This window comes from Elephas maximus, chromosome 2, assembly GCF_024166365.1.
Source record: "Elephas maximus indicus isolate mEleMax1 chromosome 2, mEleMax1 primary haplotype, whole genome shotgun sequence".
Taxonomy (NCBI): domain Eukaryota; kingdom Metazoa; phylum Chordata; class Mammalia; order Proboscidea; family Elephantidae; genus Elephas; species Elephas maximus.
In genome coordinates, this window is record NC_064820.1 from 175,473,754 (window position 1) to 175,494,183 (window position 20,430).

At 38.8% G+C, this 20,430-nt stretch overlaps 1 protein-coding gene across 5 annotated transcripts in view; it reads right to left on the bottom strand.

Moving 5' to 3' along the window:
- Positions 1-20,430, bottom strand: part of EBF1 (EBF transcription factor 1) — a 447,546-nt gene that overhangs the window by 62,983 nt on the left and 364,133 nt on the right. The window lies entirely within an intron of this gene.

The window sequence follows — 20,430 nt, forward strand, 5'->3', positions numbered from 1 at the left end:
ACTAACAGTGAAACTTTATAGAGAGCCTCTGTTATACTCAGTGAGATGGGGCAATGGATTTTATTTCCCTTTGGACAAAGAGATTGTGGCAGCTAACATCAATCCTGTCAAAAATAATTTTATGAAGGACAGGGAGAGGTTAGACATAAACAAGATCCACCCAGTTGTGAACATATAAACATAGAAAGAGAAACTAAAATCAATTCCGTAAACAAAAGTCAAAGCTTTGTAGGGGTCATTAAGGACCTACCATTTTCATATTTAAACGATAGGACGTTTTACTGAAATATCAGATCAATTCTTAAAGGAAAGCTGTTCCCAGTAGGGTTTATTTGTGGTCCTCTGTCCAACATCCATTACACAGGGTCCCTGTCTTTAGTAGAGTAGGTTCGAATAAATGGTAAGAGAGGAAATAGATTCCATTCTCTCTGTTGACTTTATTACTATTGATTTCTGAATTCCCTGCATTCTCTTTCCTAACTGGGCAGATAATATACATTTAGTATCAAAGGTAATTATCCAAAAATGAATCCAGTTTGCAGCTGGGTGATAAAAAAGAGAAAGGACACTGATAGATTAAACACTTACACATTAAAAAGCATGGCTGATTGTATTAATATATACAAGAGCTTTAATACGTTCGCTTTATGGCTAGATATAATTTCCTAGGCTAATCGTGAGTTAGTGTGTAACATTTGGGCATATTTTATTTCTACTATTCTATATTTTACAGCATTATTTTATAGTACAAGTAATAAAATAATAAAAACAAAATCATTTCAAATATGTTTTTATTAAAAAATGTATCTCTATGGAAGGAACTATTTAGGATAATTTTTTAAATCTTCAGAAAGGGTTAGAATATTTAGTTGCCAGAAATGACAATAATTTTAAAAGCATCAAAGTTAGAAAAGATAAGTATATATACCTTTAAAAGTATAGATAAAACAACTTAAATATCCAGCAATAGAAGAACACATAAATTCCTACAGTAAATCCACACCATGGGAGATTACACAGTCTTTTAACATTATGAAGAAGTTTCAATGCATGGGAAAATGCTTACTGGCTGTGTGAAAAAAGCAGGACATAAAACTGTGTATATGTGCGTCTGTGTGTACATATACACAGCACAGCCACAAATATGAAAAAAAAGTTCATGTACCTATACTATTATACATTTGCATATATACTCATTTTGCAAAAAAAGATGAATATGTCAAAATGTTATCAGTAGTTATCTCCGGGTAATGGGTATTGGATGATGGTGATGTTCTTTTTTTACTCTATCCTGTTTTCTCCAACTAGCATTTTTATATCTAAAGAAGTAATAGAGAGATGGATGGAGGAACAAATTGGGTGGATGGAAGGTCTGACACCACATTTTTTCACTGCTGGTTCACAAAGTCTGATAGTTCACACACCAGTTGCTTCTTTGCTCTGGGAACCTGCCCATGGGCAGGAAGATCAAGTTTTCTGCAGAGAGTTGGCCCAGATGTGCCCACGTGTTGGACACGCAGGGATCTCACATTTTAAAGGTGTATGGTTTATGTAAATGTTGATAAGCTTCTGAAAGCAGCACAGTTAAGAAGATGGATTCTGAGGCCAGACTGCCTAGATCTGACTACGGCTCCGCCACTTATGACTTGTGTGACTTTGTCAAATGTCTTCATCTCCCTGTGCCTCAGCTCCCCTATCTTTGAAATCAGGACTATAAACTACCTACTTCACAGGGATGTTAGGAGATTAAATGAGTTGGTATTAAAAAAAAAAAAAAAAAAACTTAGAACAGTACCTGACACATAATGAGCACTTAAAATATTTGCTCAATGAAATAAACAAAATGCTGACTTGTATTAACCAGAATAAAGTTACAAATGAAAAAAGTGGACCTGGTCAAAAGATGTATAAAACATTTTCACTTTTTAATGTTGTTTGATAAACTCATTGTGGTTGGGGTAAAATTTTCTGTTAAACTTAGGTCAGTACTCAGGACTGTGGTGACTTTCAAGGCTTTTTCTGTACTTCCCCAGGATCTGCTCATCCATGCATTTCTATTTAGAATGATGATAATGCTCAGGTTCAGTGGACTACTTACTTTGTGCCAGTACTATCTGTGGTGTTTTCTTCTCTATTCTATACTTAGACTCTAACATCAGGCTCAGTACTAAATTCAAAACCAAACCAGTTGCTGTGGACTAGATTCCGACTCATGGAGACCCCATGTATGTCAGGGTTGAACTGTGCTCCCTAGGGTTTTCAGTGGTTAACTTTTCAGAAATAGATCACCAGGCCTTTCTTCTGAGGGGCCTCTGGGTGGACTTAAACCTCCACCCTTTCAATTAGCAGCCAAGCATGTTAACCATTTGCACTACCCAGGGACTACTGCTATTAAATAGGTGCTCAATAAATGTTTACTGAAGGAATAGCTGAATGCATAAATGACTTCACCACAGCTACATAAGATTGCCTAAAACTAGGTCACAGTCCAGGAACTTTCTCTCTTATTAAGAGCTAGGGTTGAAGTAGCAAATGTCTTGGGTCCTAAAAGTTGATGTTCCCTGTTACATTATGGAGGCAAAAAGATAACAATACCAAAAAGTCAAGTGAATGGGGAAAAAAAAAAAAACTATTCCCAGAAAAATGTCACAGCTCAACACTTAAACACCTTCAAGGAACCTTTCCCTGGGGAATCCGTAAGCAAGGGTGGTGCATGGGAACAGCAATGGCAAACCCAATAAACAGAAATAGACAGTGCGCCTCGCTGGTTCTGTGGTTTTCTCCTACCTGTTAGAGCATGATGAGAGAATGTCAAAGCAGCTGAAGTCAGAGAAAATAATTGAAATAAAGTACATATTGGTAAGTTTTTCTGTTTGAGTGAGGGAGGAAAACAACTGTTCTTAGACACTGCCCAATGTTCTAGATGCATTTTGAAGTTGCTCTTCGTGCTTCTAATTTTTAAATTCATAGTGTGACTTGTACCATTTGGTGGAGGCCTATGCTCCATGGCAACAAAAGAGAAGTGAAATGTCCCATGGTTGTAAAACCTTGATAAGTTCTCGGTGTCACTTTTTTCAAATGTGGAACTGCTCAAACCACACAGATAATTATAGATGACCAGATTGTAACTGTTTTATTGCTTCTTTTTCCCCATAAATTTTAATTTTGGAAAGTTAAGTGAAAAATGTGGTTTCAATTTCCTACAAATTGCACACAATTTAGTTTTAACAAGAAAATAGAAAGAAAGGGTATGTTCTTTAAAGTGAATTACGAACGAGAGTTTGTTTTCCCTCGCTCAACACCACAAGAATAATAAAGCACAAAATTTAGAAAAGATGCCTTACAAAATGGAAATCATGAACTGTAGTAAGAAAAGCATAAAGTAATTTTTATCTAAACATGGTTTAAGCAATCTCACAGGATAATACAATTGAGCTAAGTCTTTCTCCCTCTGGTGAAGCAAGCTAAAGTGAAAATGCAAAGAGAGAAGGAATGAAGGAAAGGAAACAAGAGTAGACACCAACAACCATAGTGCATGTTTAACAGGAAACCTCTTAATAAGAAAAGGCTGTGCACATCCCATCTTATTCTCTCCAAAAGAGCCATCAACTACAAAAGAACTATTAAAAACAATTAATATTGAAATAATTTTAAAGCATACCTAGAAACAGAACAAAAGAGAATAAAGGGATTTTTATTGGAAAGAAATGACAGCTATCTGTAGGTTCTGACTATCATTTAGGGTTAGACCAACATATTTTCTCTAGTCAAGGTAGCAGTTTGCTACAACTGGCATGTTGAAGACCGGAAACCCATGATGGACAAATTTCTACCACATCAAAACCACCAGCTGGATAGCAAACAATGAAATCAACCCGCTGATTTTTCCCATTTGTGTCAAACTTTGGAAAATCTTGATAAGTTGAAATTGAAATAAGAGTAAAATTCTGATCATTGAAATTGAGTGTATTTTTCTTTTCCTTAAAACGATCACTGTTTTTGCCTTATTGGCGATGTAGACTATGCCTAAAAAAAATGTGCTGGGTAAAAGAGATTATTCAAGTAATAAACTATTTAATCAAAATCGTCAATCTCCATTGATCAAATTCTCCAGGATCTGTGTTATTTAATAGCACAACCACAGCATTGTCAAATTTCTACTTACAAAAATGTTTGCTTTCAGACATACTGAGACATCCACAAAGATCACCTGTACTGGGAATCCTACAAACAAACTGTTGCAGAGCTAATGCTAACATGAGTAATGGTATAATGTTGTATTCCCAGGTTTTCTTTTTTGGCCAAAATGTAGTATTTGCTAATATTTTTTTCTATCTGGGGTTAAAGTTACAGGAATGGAGTGCCTCTGACTGCTAGAACACTAAGTCCTGGCTTATGAAGGTCCAGCTATAAACTGGGACTTGGCAAACTTGAAGTATTACTCATTGGCTAATAATGTCTATTAGTCAAAGCTGCAAACTTTTGGTCAACGGCATATTTTACATATTACTGCATGAAGTTCTAGCAGAAGTTCATCATTCAAAATGTCCTTTGAAAGACATCACAATTAGCAAAAGGTGGTTTACTCTCTTGAGATATAAAAGCTGACTTTTCTCTTCCCAAAGTCAATAAATCTTTGGTGTTGGTGAAAGGCCATTCCCTACCTATAGTCATCCAGTTATGCAATCCACAGGCCATGACTTTTCATTGAGTGTAGACCTGGCTGACCACAGTTTTCACATGTATCTCAGTCACAACTGCTCAACTGACAATGTAGTCTGATCGAGATGATGGTGCAGTAGAACGGGAGGAAATACTCAAAAACGGCAATGATCTAGTTATAGCGGAGTCCAGAGCAGAGCATCTTGAGGATAAAGCAGCGAATGAGACCTCAACTAGTTGGCGTAGAGTCGATTCAACCCCATATGTGCCAGAGTAGAAATGTGCTCCATAGGGTTTTTGATGAATGATTTTTTACAAGTAGATCTCCAGGCTGTTCTTCTCAGGCACCTCTAGGGGGACTCGAACCTCCAAGTTTTTAGTTAGCAGCCAAGCATGTTAACCATTTGCATCACCCAGTGATGCCACTGAATGAGAAGATCTACTCATAAATCTAGGGGGATGTGTTTTTTATTCATTAATTTATTCTTTCAACAACTTATCCCATAAAAGCCCCTCCACTTATTCCTCCTCCCACTTTCAGCCTTGTTTCCAAGCCTAGGACACCAGATAAAAAATACCACCCCTATCTGACAAAGACCCGCAAAGATTCAGCTCAGTGTTACAACACTTTATTTCTCTCTAAGAAAAAGTGTCTAGATAACATTGGATAAACATAAGAAACTCCATTCACTTCAGTGTTCTGCAAGTAACTTTTCTTACTCAAAAGTGAATTCAAGGGAATGTTCAGGATTATCTATGGCAAAATTAATACCTTAAAAATACCCTTAATACCATCAAATCACTCAATCTCTCACTGGGGGGCAGAAATGAAGGAGCAAAAAAGAATACTGCAAAAGGTGAATTGGGGAAATCATTAGTATTTGAATTCTGGAATACTGTAGAACATATTCTAATTGAGAGGTCAAAATAAAGGGAGATAAAGGGTGGGGTAGAGTTTTTATGATAATTTCTTGTAAGTATAGTACATAATTTTCTTATAAACAAGTATTTCACTGGTTTATTCGCACATAAAGACTGCCCATTCTTAAGAGGATGGAGCTGAATAGCAAGAGGAGAAAGCAAGAGACTAGAATTAAAAAGAATTCTTCCAACCCTCAGCCCCCTAGGCAAATCCCTTCTCCATTTTGGGAGCTCCCCGGATTACCTGGCTGGGCCGCCTCTTCACACACTTTCCACACCTGACCTCCCCCCTCCCCCCGCCCCATTCACCTAGATATCCACCAGAGCATCTCATCACTTTATCATTTCTGGGTACCTCCTAGTGGCCGCCATTGTCTGTAAATGCCCTGCAGACACAACTTGTCCTCTATTGCATTTGTTGTGCCCTTTAGTGCTAGTACTTTGCACCACACTTTGCATATAACTGGCATCCAATAAAAGGTAGAGAATGAAACCCAAGAAAACAGGCTTCCATCAGCTTTGGCAGGTTGATATTTACTTTCCTGTCCCTAAACCCTTCTTCAAATGGTTGTCAGTTTGAGTCCACTCTGAGGTGCCACGGAAGAAAAGCCTAGAGATCATCTTCCCAAAAATCAGTTATTGAAAAGCCCTATGGAGCACAGTTCTGCTCTGACACACACGAGGTTACTATGAGTCAGAATAGATGCAACAGCAACTGCTAAACCCTTCTCGAGATTAGTTAGTTGAAGTTCTAAAAGCAAAAGAGACCACAGAGGCAGTAGAGGCTCTGAGACACTTGATGTATTTAGAGTCTCCATTGGACTTAAAAAAAAAAAGGTGGGTGGGGGAACGAGGCTGAGATTTGTAGGGAACCTAGGACAATGCTTGGCACGAAGCAAGGTCCCATTTACTAGCTGAGCACACATATATTGGCAGAAGAAGTGAGGAGGAAGAGGAGAGGCTTTGTGGAAAATGGCTTCCATCACAGGACATCAGGAGAATCTTTGTGAAAGCCGAGGAGGGAGTTTGGGATGAGGCATATCAGCAGAAGTGAACACCAGGACCCAACTATTCAAACTCAAGTTTGGTGAAAGATCACCTAAGGTTCTTTTCTCAATTATAAATGAAAGAGTGTGGTGGCTTCCCTACTGGAAAAAAAAAGGGGAAGGTGAAATACGAATTTTTTTCTTTTTAAAGGCTCTTCCTGAAATGTCTAACCTGGCCAAAAAATGTCTAACCCAGCTGAAAAAAAGTTAGTAGCAAACCTTAGTAAGTTTTGTTCACAGCCTCAGGATGGGCTCACACCAGCCTGTCATGGTTGAACCTCTCGGATCCAGGCTCTCTTTCTGGCAGGCCCTTTCCCTTTAGCAAAATTACAACCACAGCTAAACTTTTCCAGCCTCTGTTTGGGCTGTCTTCTGACCAAGTGTGATTTTTTTTTTTTTTTTCTCCTTTTTCTGTTTATGAGATAGGCTGTAGAGCCTTTCCCAGGATAATCGGTCATCTTGACTGGCGACCCCAGGCAGAGGCAGACCAAACTGGAAGATTCCAGATCAATAGCTTTGTAAACTCACTGAACACTGTTGAGCCAGATTCTGTTTGGTTTTATTTTTTTTTGCCCTTCCTAATGAATGATTTACTCATCTTTCAAGAATTATTTAGAATATTTTACTTGAATTCATTCCTAATTAAAAATAACCTCTGGAAATATAAATATAATGGTTTTCTAATACTTTATTTTTATTCACCCATCCAACCATTCATCCATTTAACAAACCATTACTGGACTTTTCTTTGTCAGTTCTTGTGCTTACGGTGCTCAAAATACAAACTATTCTTCCGGATGTCTGTTTTGTGTGTGTGTGTGTGTGTGTGTGTGTTTGTTTTTCATTCCTCAATAAATATTTGTAAAGAAAGATGAATGAATGAACAAATTAATGAGCCAAATAATGAAGAAGGCAAGTCCAACAGAACAAACAAGCAAAGTAGAGTGAAATTCGTACATGTGGCATGGTTTATACTCTCATACCAATCCTTGTGAAGTTCTGCCACACATTTAAATTGTGGACACTTATTGGCCACTAATTCCCAGTGTCTTGAGGTTGAGCATAAAAGAAAACACTAGTGGAAATTTTCTGTAGTAACCTGACCTCAGGTCCAGATGCTCAGAAATGAAGCTAAAGTGGGCCCTTCCCAGATATCTCTTCACCCTTCCTAGGCTGAGCCAGAGCTTGTCTCCTCACGGCTAGACTGGAGATATGCTTGCTCAGGCTCCACCCAGAGATCAGCATAGACGTACAGATGGTAAGACCACATATCCCTGTATAGAATGTGAGAGCAGGAAGGGGCCCCAGTGGCTTCCAGGGCTTTGGAAAGCACGTGGAACATGCTCGCATCATATGTTCCACCTCCCTCCGAAGGGTAGGTAGAGTACATGCTTGCCTTTGTTAGCTGCCCTCAGCTCATGGCAACTCCGTGCATAACAGGATCATACCATTGTGATCCACAGGGTTTTCATTGGTTGGTTTCCAGAAGTAGATCCCCAGGCCTTTCCTAGTCTTAGTCGGAAAGCTCCACTGAAACCTGTTAGCCACACACGATCCTCCACTAACAGGTGGATGGTGGTTGCGCATGAAGTGCGTTGGCTGGGAATCAAACACAGGTCTCCCACACAGAAGGCCTCAGGGTGTATGCTGGGTGACCCCTAATAATCAGCATAATGTCACCCTAACTCTCCTCTCTGCAGATGTTTATAGCCTCTGTCCACTGTATCAAGTCCGACCTCTAACTCTCTCTCATTATAACAGTCACTGAGGATGAATTAAGATTTCAGGACATCAGACCTGTTAGCTTCCATGAGGGCAAGGACTATGTCCATCTTGTACGTGGTATTCTCCAGTATCTAACTCACGGCATACGATTAATAAATGCCTCTAGAATGAAGGCATGATCAGGGTACTGTACGACATAAGAGTAACCTTCATGTGGAAATACTAAACAATGCCATATGCCTGGATTCAAATTCTGACTCTCTCACTTCCTAGTTGCCTTGAGAAAATTACTTAATTCCTCTTTGACTCAATCTCTTCATTTGTTAAAGTGGAAACAGTAACAGTTCTCATCTCATAAAGGAGCCCCAGTGGCACACTGGTTAAGTGCTCTGCTGTTAACCGAAGGGTCAGTGGTTCAAACCCACCAGTCGCTCTGTGGGAGGAAGATGTGGCAGTCTTGCTTCCATAAAGATTACAGCCTTGGAAACGCTATAGGGTAGTTCTGCTCTGTCCTATAGGGTTGCTATGAGTGGGAATCAACTCGATGGCAATAGGTTTGGTTTTGGTTTTCTTCTTCCATAGTTTTTATTTATTTATTTATTTAAAGATTCTAAAACCATACCAGTTGCTGTTAAGTAAATTCCAACTCATGGTGACCTGATGTGTTGCAGAGTAGAACTGTGCACCATAGGGTTTTCGGAAGCACATCATCAGAACTTTCTTCCAAGGCACCTCTGGATGGGCTTGAACTGCCAACCTTTTCATTTGTAGTTGAGTGCTTAACTGTTTGTGACACCCAGGGACTCCTTTTTTAATGTCTAAATATATGTCCAATGCTTAAAACAGTGTGGGCCACATAGTACCATATTTTTATGCAAATAGTGCACACCTTCTACATTTGTTTGTCAGCCACACCCTCCTCCCGCAAGATATTTCTGTAAGCACACTATGCTAGTTTTTTTTTTTACAGCAACGTGCGAAAAAAAAAAAGGAAAAAAACTGGCATGGGGTACTTATGAAGAAAATACCTCATGGGGGAAGAGCATGGTTGGCAAACAAACATAGAAGGTGTGCGTTATTTGTGTAAAATCACAGTAAGTGCCTTACAAGTGTTAGTAGCAATAAAAAAAAATAGTTGTTATTTATTAATGAGAATCAGGGGATTCACTCATGCAACAAACACTTTTTCAGCACCTACTCTGCATCAGGCATAGTACTAGGCACTGGGAATACAATGGTGACCAAAATAGAAATAGACTGATAATTGTTTCACAAATTGTGAACTACTTAAGGTCATTAATAATAAGAGCTACCATTTCTTGAGTCCTTACTGTGTAGCACTTATAACGGGTTAAGAGTTATATTCATATTACCTATTTTAATAATCACGACAAACTACTGAAGAAGATATTTTTCTTTCCTCCATTATTCAGATAAAAACAATTGAGGTTTAAGTAGTTAAGTAATTTGTCCAAGTCCAGAGAGCATGATCTTCATTCTTTATTCACTCATTTACTGAACATTTTCTGGTACTTGCTACATACAAGCCTCCATGCTGACAAGAGAGAACTAATATACACAAGAAGATAACAGTGACAGCCCCAAATTTGCTCTTCAACAATCAGCCTGTCTCAAATTAAAAGAAGCCTACAACAGGGAAGCATTATAATACATGAGGTATGATATGACATTTATCTTCACGAATTTGAGACAACACAAAACAACCAACGGAATGGCCAAGAGTTCCTTTTGACAATCTGTTGGCCAACAAGGGAAAAAAATAACATTTTAAAACAAATCAAGTGCATCTGCCATTTATAAAGCATCAATGATTAAAAATATATATATAGATGAGCTATGAGAAAAGTAACCTTAGTGTTCTTTTTAATTCAGGCACTACAGAAGCTAAGTAATCATTGTTGCAATTAATTGCTTTCTTGTTGCTTGCCACTTTCCTTTCATTACAAGAAATTAAAGGGTAGAAGCAAATTATACAATATATATTTATTCAAGCTGAGATGACTTGACTTCATTTATTGTATCTGTACTTCCCAAACATTGCCTGGTTATTCTTTTAAAACTAAAATGCCTCTAGCTCCAAACTGCCTTTGCATACTCTCTGCAGTGATACACTTGATAATCATGACTCAAAAATGTGGAGCGAGAAAGGGCTGAGATAATATGTTGTCACTCCCATATTTATCACCACATTTCCTGAATCATCCAGCTTCGTAATGATGATTTCTTTCCATTCTTTGCACTGTTTGGCAACTACATGTTTTGTGAATACCTAAGAACGCTTATAAATATTCTCTTTCCTTGCAGCCAGTAAATCTTTAAAATTAAAAGACAAAGTTAAAATGACTTCTGCACTTCACCAACGTCTCCACTAAATGTACCATACATCTAGCAATTTCAATATTCACACTTTAAGACTCAGGGATGACTTTCAATCTTCCTGTGTGGATAAGGAAGGAGGGGTATCTTTGCAATTTATTGAAAGCTATTTGGGGAGTTAGTCTTGATAGTTAGATGTTTTATTCTTTCTGTTTCTCCATCCTTCCCTCTCTATCTACCTTTATTGACACCAGGTATCAGCCTGTTGTTCCATGAAACATTTTTTTTATTTTTTTAGAGTCAGAAACAGAGAGACAAATATTATAGAAACAACAATTTCGAGGATCTGGTGCAATGACATGGATCAATGCTTATTGAAATTTCAGGAAGCTTGATCTGCTGAGAACATAGTCAGCTGCTATGGCTCATATTTCTAGATAATGATCACAGAGTGGCTAGGGGGTGGGGTAGGAGAGTGAGAGCAACGGATAGCACAGCTTTAGCACTGGGCGGGAGTCAACAGCCATTTAGAAACAATACCGTGCTTGCCTTGGTATTGTGCTGGCTCAGGGTGCTATCCATTGTATATTGTACTGATTCTATTGCACTGATGCCTATTTCGATCATCCGTTTGTCAGTTTGTCAGTTTGTCGTACTGTAGTGCTTGCGTGTTGCTATGATGCTGGAAGCTATGCCACTGATTTTTCAAATACCAGCAAGGTCACCTATGGTGAACAGGTTTCATTAGAGCTTCCAGACTAAGACCAACTAGGGAGAAAGGTCTGGAAATCTATTTCTGAAAATTAGCCAATAAAAACCCTACAGATCACAACAGAATATTGCCTGACTCACTTGCTTTTGGATGTGTCATCAGGACGGATCAATCATTAGAGGAGGACGCCATGTTTGGTGAAGTACAGGCCAACAAGGGCGTGGGAGGCCGTTGGTGAGGTAGACTGGTACAATAACCACAAAGACGAATTGCCACATACCGGTGATTTTGAGGATGACTCAGAATTGGGCAACATTTCATTCTGTTGCACTGAGATTGCCATGAGTTGGAGCTGACAACAATTCCTATTTAAACATGCCCTCCTACCCCACTACATTCTAAAATATTAGCCCTCTTATTTCTTTCATAACACTTACCCCTCTGACAATTATCTTATTTTTGTACTTCTTACCGTGTGTGTTGGAGCCCTGGTGGCTCAACAGTTAAGATTTTGGCTACTAATCAAAAGGTTGGCAGTTCAAATCTACCAGCCACTCCTTAGAAATCCTATGGGGCAGTTCTACTCTGTCCTATAGGGTTGGTATGAGTCAGAATTGACTCAACGGCAACGGGTTTTGGGTTTGGTTTAACCTATGTGTTACCCTCCTCCTTCCTTCATTAGAATGTAAGTGTCATGAGGGCAAGGACCCCACCTTTCTGGGTCACAGAGCCTAAAAGATACCTGGAATATAATAGGTGTTCAGAAAAGTTTTATTAAATTGAAATCTGAATATTATTGTACCTTCCACCCTCCAAAAAATAAATATGAGAATTCCTGTTTCCTCAACACTACATGTAGGATAATCTTAAAGTCTGAAAAGAACCTAGAACTATCTAGCAGTGTAACAGAGTCTCCCATATTCAGGAGCTACTCTGATGACAATACATGGCTGAGGCGATTGGTCATTTAACACCTTAGACATTACAGATGAATTTATAAAGTCATGATTTCTCGTGAATGGAAAATCCAGGCTTTATGAATATGCATTTCAAAGTTTCAGGTCATATTTATTTATGGCAGAAGAACAATAATACTCCCGCCAATTCCAAAAATTATACTGTCTGAAAATATGAAACAATGCCCTGTAGAAGCAAAAGTCCACATTTTCCATGGTTCGAAGTGGCCTAAGTGTACTGTTTTCAAAACAGTGACTTAAGAAGAAATACAACAGATACATGCTTCTTCTTCCAAGACAAGAATTCGTTCCCAACACAAGACCCCATTACATAAGATGACGATCTGGTTTGGTTCCTAAACCCGCACTCTAAGACACAGCATATGAATCGTCATTAGCGACTAGAAGGCAATGGGAAATTTACAAAACCAGAGCCGATGTTAAGACCAGGCACTGTAGCTTTAAGGCAATATAGATTTCGGAGCTATTTATTTATTTATTATTATTATTGCGAATCCCCCTCTCCCAGCCGCAACAATCCCAACTCTGCAGGGCCCATGTAACAAGGCGATAGTATCTGAGAAATAATGAGCGAAGGAACGCTGTTCTTTCTTTCAGAGCAATCTCAGTGCGATCTTATACAGTAAAGGACTGGATCAATACTCCCAGCAGCAAGCCGCTCGATACTCCCTGAATTATTGCTTCATTTTTCTTCTTATTATAGATGAGTTGTGTTATTATTTTCCCCAAATCGATATTTTACAACCTTTTTTATCCATTTCTCCATAAATTTTGTGATTACTTTAAACTGGGAATTCCGGTACACTAAATAAGATGCAGTATCTGAAAGGGACCGGATGGACTGACATGTTTTTTTGTTTGTTTTTGTTTTACTCTTTTAGACACAATGCCTTGTTCAAAGGCACACGGTAATCAATAGCCCAAGCAACATTTTGATGGAGAAAAGTTTAACATAACCCTGGGCTTGCAATCTAAAAGTGCAAATCCTTAAAAATATTAGCAGCCAAAACAGCACAAAGCTGAAACACACAAAAGAAGTCACGATTGATCAGCACTTTGCATCTGAAATTTCATTCCTAATGTTTTTTCTCCCCTCCAGTTAAAGGGCCGACGTAACTCCCTTAAATTGTTTCTCACAAAAGGAGATAATTCTATGCACCTTGGAGAGATTTAATTGGCTTCTATAGCTGTCTCCTGCTAAGTGTTTAAAACATCAGCAAATCAAATCATGTAAACTCATATCCTGTTCTGCTTGTCGGTTTGCTCCAAGCTTGATTATTTAGATGCTAACATTAGCAGTGCCTACACTTAACGAAAGAGATCGGGAATAGACTCCCTCAGTGAGTTCCGGGATGACTTGAGTTAATTCTACGCTTCCTATGAAATAATGTGTGTTATTTGGCAGAGAATGCTCAGTGGTAACTAAATAGTCATTACAGTGCAGCCAGTGGTAATTACATGGTAATTCACATTAACTTCATAATAAGCACTGCATTTTTCACTATATCCATCTGAGAAGGAGGCAGAATCATAGTCTTTCATTTCTTTTTAATGCCACCCAAAATAAAAATAAAGTAAAATCACTTTAAGGGTAGGAAGACAAGGAATATAATCCCGGCAAGTTAAGCTACAGATTTCATTAAAGAAATACTCAAATCCGTTAAGTCTAACTAGACATGACATCCCAGGATTCACAACAGTAGTTCTAATAAACTCATTAGAAATTTTTGGTGGTTTCTTTGGAAAATGGGAGACTATTATATTATAGGCTGTTAGATTACATTAAGATTTTATAATTTTATACGGGCTCTTCTCTTTTTATGTAAAAGCCTACGAAACTTTATAAGAATAGTTCTGCTTAAATCAATGAGTCTTAAACAACAATGTGCTTCTTGTAACATGTACTTAATAATGCAATAAACTATTCTAAGTAGTACAGAATAAAACGGGAAGCACTTTGTTCTGATTGGCTGAGAGACAGCGGCCTATAAGGACTCAATGCCTTACAGCATTGCAGTGCCCAACTTCCACGAAAATTCCATTTACATACGTATTATTTAATTTGGGCAATTATGAAGTCCTGGAATCAGGTTTCCATTATAACCTGGAGCTCTGGAAGGATTCACACCATGAAAGCATCACACACAAGTATATGCAGAAGTATCCTGAGGAAAAGTAAGTAGTGGGAAAAACTTTAATTGAATAATTATATTAACAGATTACATTAGGTCTGTTTTTAAAGGAGTCACCCTTAATTAGCTGCAATTGGGAAAGTGAATTTAATATATTTTACTTTTTATTTTACTCACTACACTTAGCATGAATGGACACTGGCTTTTTTTTTTTTTTTTTGCTTTTCACCAGCCATTGAGTGCTGCCTTAAGAAAGCCTGAAAAAAACAGACAAAAAACTCTGTTTTCCTTGACTTCTAACACAAGCCACAAGTATGGTTTAAAGCAGAAACCCTGAGTAAGATTGTGATTCTGATATGAATTAAGATATGCCACTGATACAGCAATACTGTGGTACAAGCCTAAAGACAATTCACACATATATTTCTTGTCAGCCAGTCAGCCTGTCAGTTAGGAATCAAACTGTAACCGAAAAACGTTTCTGTATCAGGCACAGAGCAGAGATCTCCTCTTAGGCAGGTTTAATCTTGTCTCTATTACCATCATCACGCAAGTATTTCCCTTTCATTGGCCCTGATTATTTCGCCTCCAAACCCACTAAGCAGAAGATCACTAATTGTAGCAAAGGCTAGCTAACACATCTTATCTTCTTAAGGACCTCCAGAGAACTAAGATTTAGAGGAAGACTGGAGGGTCCACAGATGCTCTGTGACTGAGAGGAAACATCGCCATATGTCTCCATGGGCATTAGACATGAGCATGTAGCAGAGAAGAGTATTGTCAAGTAGACCCCACCGTGGTGCCTCCTGACTGGACCTAGGGAAAATAACACTTTAGTCCCAATGAGGTCTCCAAACAGCTTCCGCATGTGACAGATGTCCTGCTCTTACTCAGGGCTTTTACACAAAGATGTTGTTGTTGTTTTTAGGTGCCATGGAGTCAGCGCCAACTCATGGTGATCCCATACACTATGGAACAAAATGCTGCCTGGTCCTGTGCCATCCCCAGGATCGGTTGAAGATCAGACTGTTGTGATTCATAAGGTTTTCACTAGCTGATTTTCAAAAGTAGACAGTCTCTGTCTCAATCTGGAAGCTGTACTGAAATTTGTTCAGCATCATAACAACACACAAGATGGGTGGTGGCTACCCATAAGGTGCATTGGCCAGGAATCAAACCCAGTTCTCCTGTTTGGAGGGCAAGAATTCTACCACTGAACCACCAATGCCTCCTTAACTTGCATGATTCCTTCAATGGTGAAAATGACACTTCGCTTTCCTGAGGAATTTCGATTTACTCAGAAGTGAAGAAGAGTTCCTTTTTCTTTTGCCAACAGAAAAGCAAGGAAGGGTACAGAACAAAAAGTTCCATGACATTCTTTGCAAACAGATCACATACTGGAAACCCAAGGAATCAAACATGCTATACGACCTCAACCTTCCTTGAGAATCTACTCAAAGATCGATGAACTTTTCCACTGACTAGAAAAGACCTTAAAGAATCTGAACAGAGCCAGCTAAATGACCATGGTGATGATTGTTGAATGGCTATCATGTACATTTAGAAATCTGATGTCTTTACATATTTGTATACTTGGGAATCCACTCAGAAAGTAATTAGTAAATCCATTTTTATATGATGTGTTCTGATTCTATATGCAAACCAATCATGTGTTGGTTTGGGAGGGTGCTCCCCTTTTCTGAGACTCAGCTGCCTCCTCTACAAAATGAGGAGACTGATGTAGGCCATCTCTGAGGACACTTCCATCTCTACAACTCAGATTTGCAGCATCTGGTCTCTCAAAAAAAAAAAAAAAAATTTTTTTTTTTTTTTTTTTTTAATCTACCACTAATCAAACACTTATTATATGCCGGGCATTGTGCTAAGCTTTTTACATACATTATATAATGAAATCGTCACAGCAGCCCTGTGAGATGTTATCACCCCTACTTTACAGATGAGGAAACAGAGTCTCAGATTGGTTAAGAAACTTGCCTAAGGCTCCCCAGGCCAGATTGAAAATGGGATCTGTCTTGACTCCAGCGATCTACAGTTACCGAGTTTCTTCATAAATAAACTACTTGTTAGGAACACTACATAGCAAACATGGTGTAGAGACAAGCTCTTGGCTGATAGGCAGAAGAACAGGAATCTGGTATAAAGCTCTACCACCAGCTGCGTGACCATGGCCAAGTCTTTTCAACTCCATAAACATAGTTTTCATCATCTATAAAACAGTCAGTAACCTGGGTAGCTAGTTTAGCTTTAAGGCTTATATTTTATGCATTTATGGCCAAAGTTTTCAGTCATTTGTTCATAGATTCTTCTATTCATTGAGTTTACTAACATTTGTTGAGTATCCACTCTGTGTTACGTATGGAACTAGGCACTGAGAATACAGTGGTAAATGAGAGCCAGGGACAAATTACTCAAAAATCAAGGTACACACAGGCTTAATTGTGCTTGCTTACAAATCCGCGGTGCACAATTTTACCTGGGTTGAAAACTACATCTTAGTAAATAAACACAATTAAGCCCATGCATACCTTGCTTACTGTAAGCCAGAGCATACTGCGCTTACTGGTTAATCTGCCCCTGAATGAGACAGACAAGGACCCTGTCTTCACAGAGTTTATATTCTAGTGAAAGACACAGACTATACATATGTAACAAATAATCCAGGTGCTATCAGCTGATGACGAATGCTGTGAATAAAATAAAAGTGCTACATGTAGTCAAAAGGGCAGTAGTGGGTCAGTGGCAGAATTTTTGCCTTCCATGCAAGAGGCTGGAGCCCTTGTGGCACAGTGATTGAGAGTTCGGCTGCCAACAAAAAGGTGGGCAGTTCAAATCCACCAGCCTCTCCTTGGAAACCCAATCGGGCAGTTCTACTCTGTCCTGTAGGGTTGCTATGAGTTGGAATCAACTCAACGACAATGGGTTTGGGTTTTTTTTTTTTTTTCTTTTGTTTTTAATGCAAGAGACCCAGATTCAATTTCCTACCAATGTACCTCAAGTAAGCCACCACCAGTCATTCAGTAGAGGCTTGAGTGCTGCTTTAATACTGAACATGTTTCAGTGTAGTTTCCAGTCCTAGACTCAGACAGACTAGGAAGAAAGGCCTGGTGGTATACTAGAGAAAATAAGTCAAAGAAGCCCTAGGGATCGCAACAGTCCAATTCTGTTCTGCATGGGGTTGCCATGAGCTGAAGGCTGACGCTATAGCAGCTAACGACAACAAGAAGCATGTACAATCAAAGTGTCAACGCTGGGGAGAAAGCCTAGGACTCTAGGCACCTCCACTGAGTGAATCCTAGCCAGATAAAACTAAAAAATGGAGTGTAAGTCCATTTTAAAGATGTAAAAAGCAGGGAAACTAAAAGGTACAATCAATTACTTTGAGTAATACAGATCTGGTATCAGACCCACTAGATGATGAAATAACTTCCTCTGAACCCCTTCACCTCTATGAACCTAATTTTTCACAGCCGAAAACAAGACTACAAATACCTGTCCTTGCCACCCTGCAGGGTCAAAACAGAACTGATGAATGAGAAAGGCTTGGGCAACTGTAAAACCGCATTTAAGTAAATTTACTTCTTTATACAAACACCAAAAGGTTGGCAGTTCAAATCCACCAGGCGCACCTTGGAAACTCTAAGGGGCAGTTCTACTCTGTCCTGTAGGGTTGCTATGACTCGGAATTGACTTGAGGGCAATTTTTTTTTTTTAATACAAACATAAAGGATCCCTGGTGGCACAGCGGTTAAGTGCTCTGCACTAGCTGAAAGGTCAGTAGTTAGAACCCACCAGCCAGCTCTGTGGGAGAAAGGTGTGGCAGTTGCTTCTGTAAAGATTACAGCCTTGGAAAGCCCATGGGGGGCAGTTCTACTTTGTCCTATTGGGTCAACAAGAGTCCGAATTGACTCAACGGCAACAGGTTTTTGAAGAGCCCTAGTCACACAATGGTTGGCAGTTCCTCGAACCCACCAGTATGTCTGCAGGAGAAAAGACTTGGTGATCTGCTCCTATAAAGATTACAGCCTAAAAAGCCCTGCGGGGCAGTTCTGCTATGTCACTTTGGGTCGCTATGAGTCAACAACTGACTTGATGGCACCTAACAACAATAACATACAGACACAAGACAGAGATGAAGCACACAGAGGCTCAATAGCTGAGCCAGCGTACTTAGGCCCCCGATAAATAACTTTCTGACAAGTCACAATCATTTTTTTACCTTTGATGCTAGTAATTTTATTAAGTACAATTGCCAAGTCTTCAGATGATCCTCCTACGTCTTCTGAGTTAACCATTACAAATGTTTCATTTTTCTAGTCTTAAAGAAATTAGAGAAATAAAAGACCTGGAGGCTTGCTCATAGCATATTCTCCAGAGACACTCTCCTCCACCCAAACCTCCCAATAACCTCAACTCCTCCGCCCAGCCTCAGTGAATATTTTAAACTTCAGTTAAAACTAAAAGGAAACGATGCACGTGTGTAGATTGACAGTGAAGGCTCTATTCTGTGCAGGTATTTAGATGTGAATTTATTTTTGGCATTAAACAAAGACCTAAATTAACTCCATATTGACTGGGAGCTGGTGCTTCCTGACACTAACCACCAAGGCTGTGCCCAGGTGGTCCTGCCCAGTAGATCAGGCCTTTCCCCCTGATGTAAAGAAGTTAACCACAGTAGATGTCAACAGGAAAAGATGGAAGATTACATTTGCGAGGCTGAAGAACAGTGAGTCCAAGGGGAAATCTGCTCTTCTGTTGTTTCTGCCCCATGGCTTAGGGAGCCCCAGCTTCTATCTACCCCCTTGCCACTGAGAGGTTCTGAGGATGTTTCACATCTGATACTAACGGGATGGTTATCATCTGAACTTTCAGTGCCCTGAATAATGTGAGGTCCACGTAAGAGGGTAAGAGAAAAACAAACGAGAAAATCAAACTCTTGGCATTGAGTTGATTCCAACTCATGGCGACCCCATGTGCCTCAGAGTAGAACTTAAGAGGGCGAGCATACCCTATTACTCTATTCAAGGCGAAAATACTAGATGGGGCAGCCAATTCAATTTGTAACACGGATCACATAAGACTCATCAACAGAAAAGAAAAACCAATGTGCTGAAATACATGGTGAAAATTTTTCCCTGAAGGAAGTTTCCTCATTAAATATTTGAATCGTTTTAAAGTCCTTCTTATTACAGATGGTTTTCAATTACACTATTTTAACTTAAGTACTGTTTGGAGCATAGAACAATCCTAACCAACGGTGGTATGGGGATGCTTACAGAGATCACCTGAAGGAGTCTATTAAAATGAAAAGGAAGAATAGAAAATTAACATGAGTTTAGTAATTTTTCCTAGAGGATCGGCCTTTTGTCATTATAAATGTTCCCCAAAACAAGCCTTTTAAAGATCAGTTTTAAAAACATTGCTGAAAGTGGTTAGGTTTGGAGCTTTAAAAATAGCAAATGGTTGCTTATGGCTTAGAATAAAATTTCCCATGAAGCATCATGAACAAATTCAAAAAGAGTTGTATCTCAAACAACTTAGGGAGGAATATGGTAGGATTAAAAATGGCCCTGGCTTTGATTAAAAAATAAGTAAATAATACTTATGTCAGAGATGGCTCTACAGAGTTGGAATAAAAGTGTCTTACAAACCCTAAAAGGGGAAAAGGTTATAACTGTAAATTAATATATCATTACGTATGTGATTCTAAATACGTATATGTAACTCAGTTAATACATGAAATATTCTAAGTAGACCTTTAGTAATTCATTAGTATCTATAAATGCTTATATAGTTAATTTGGCCCAAAACTTTAAAAAATCCTTTCATTAAGAAAATGGGGGAACACCTTATATTCAAGATCATGCTATATTCTGCCATATATGATATTAACACTTAAA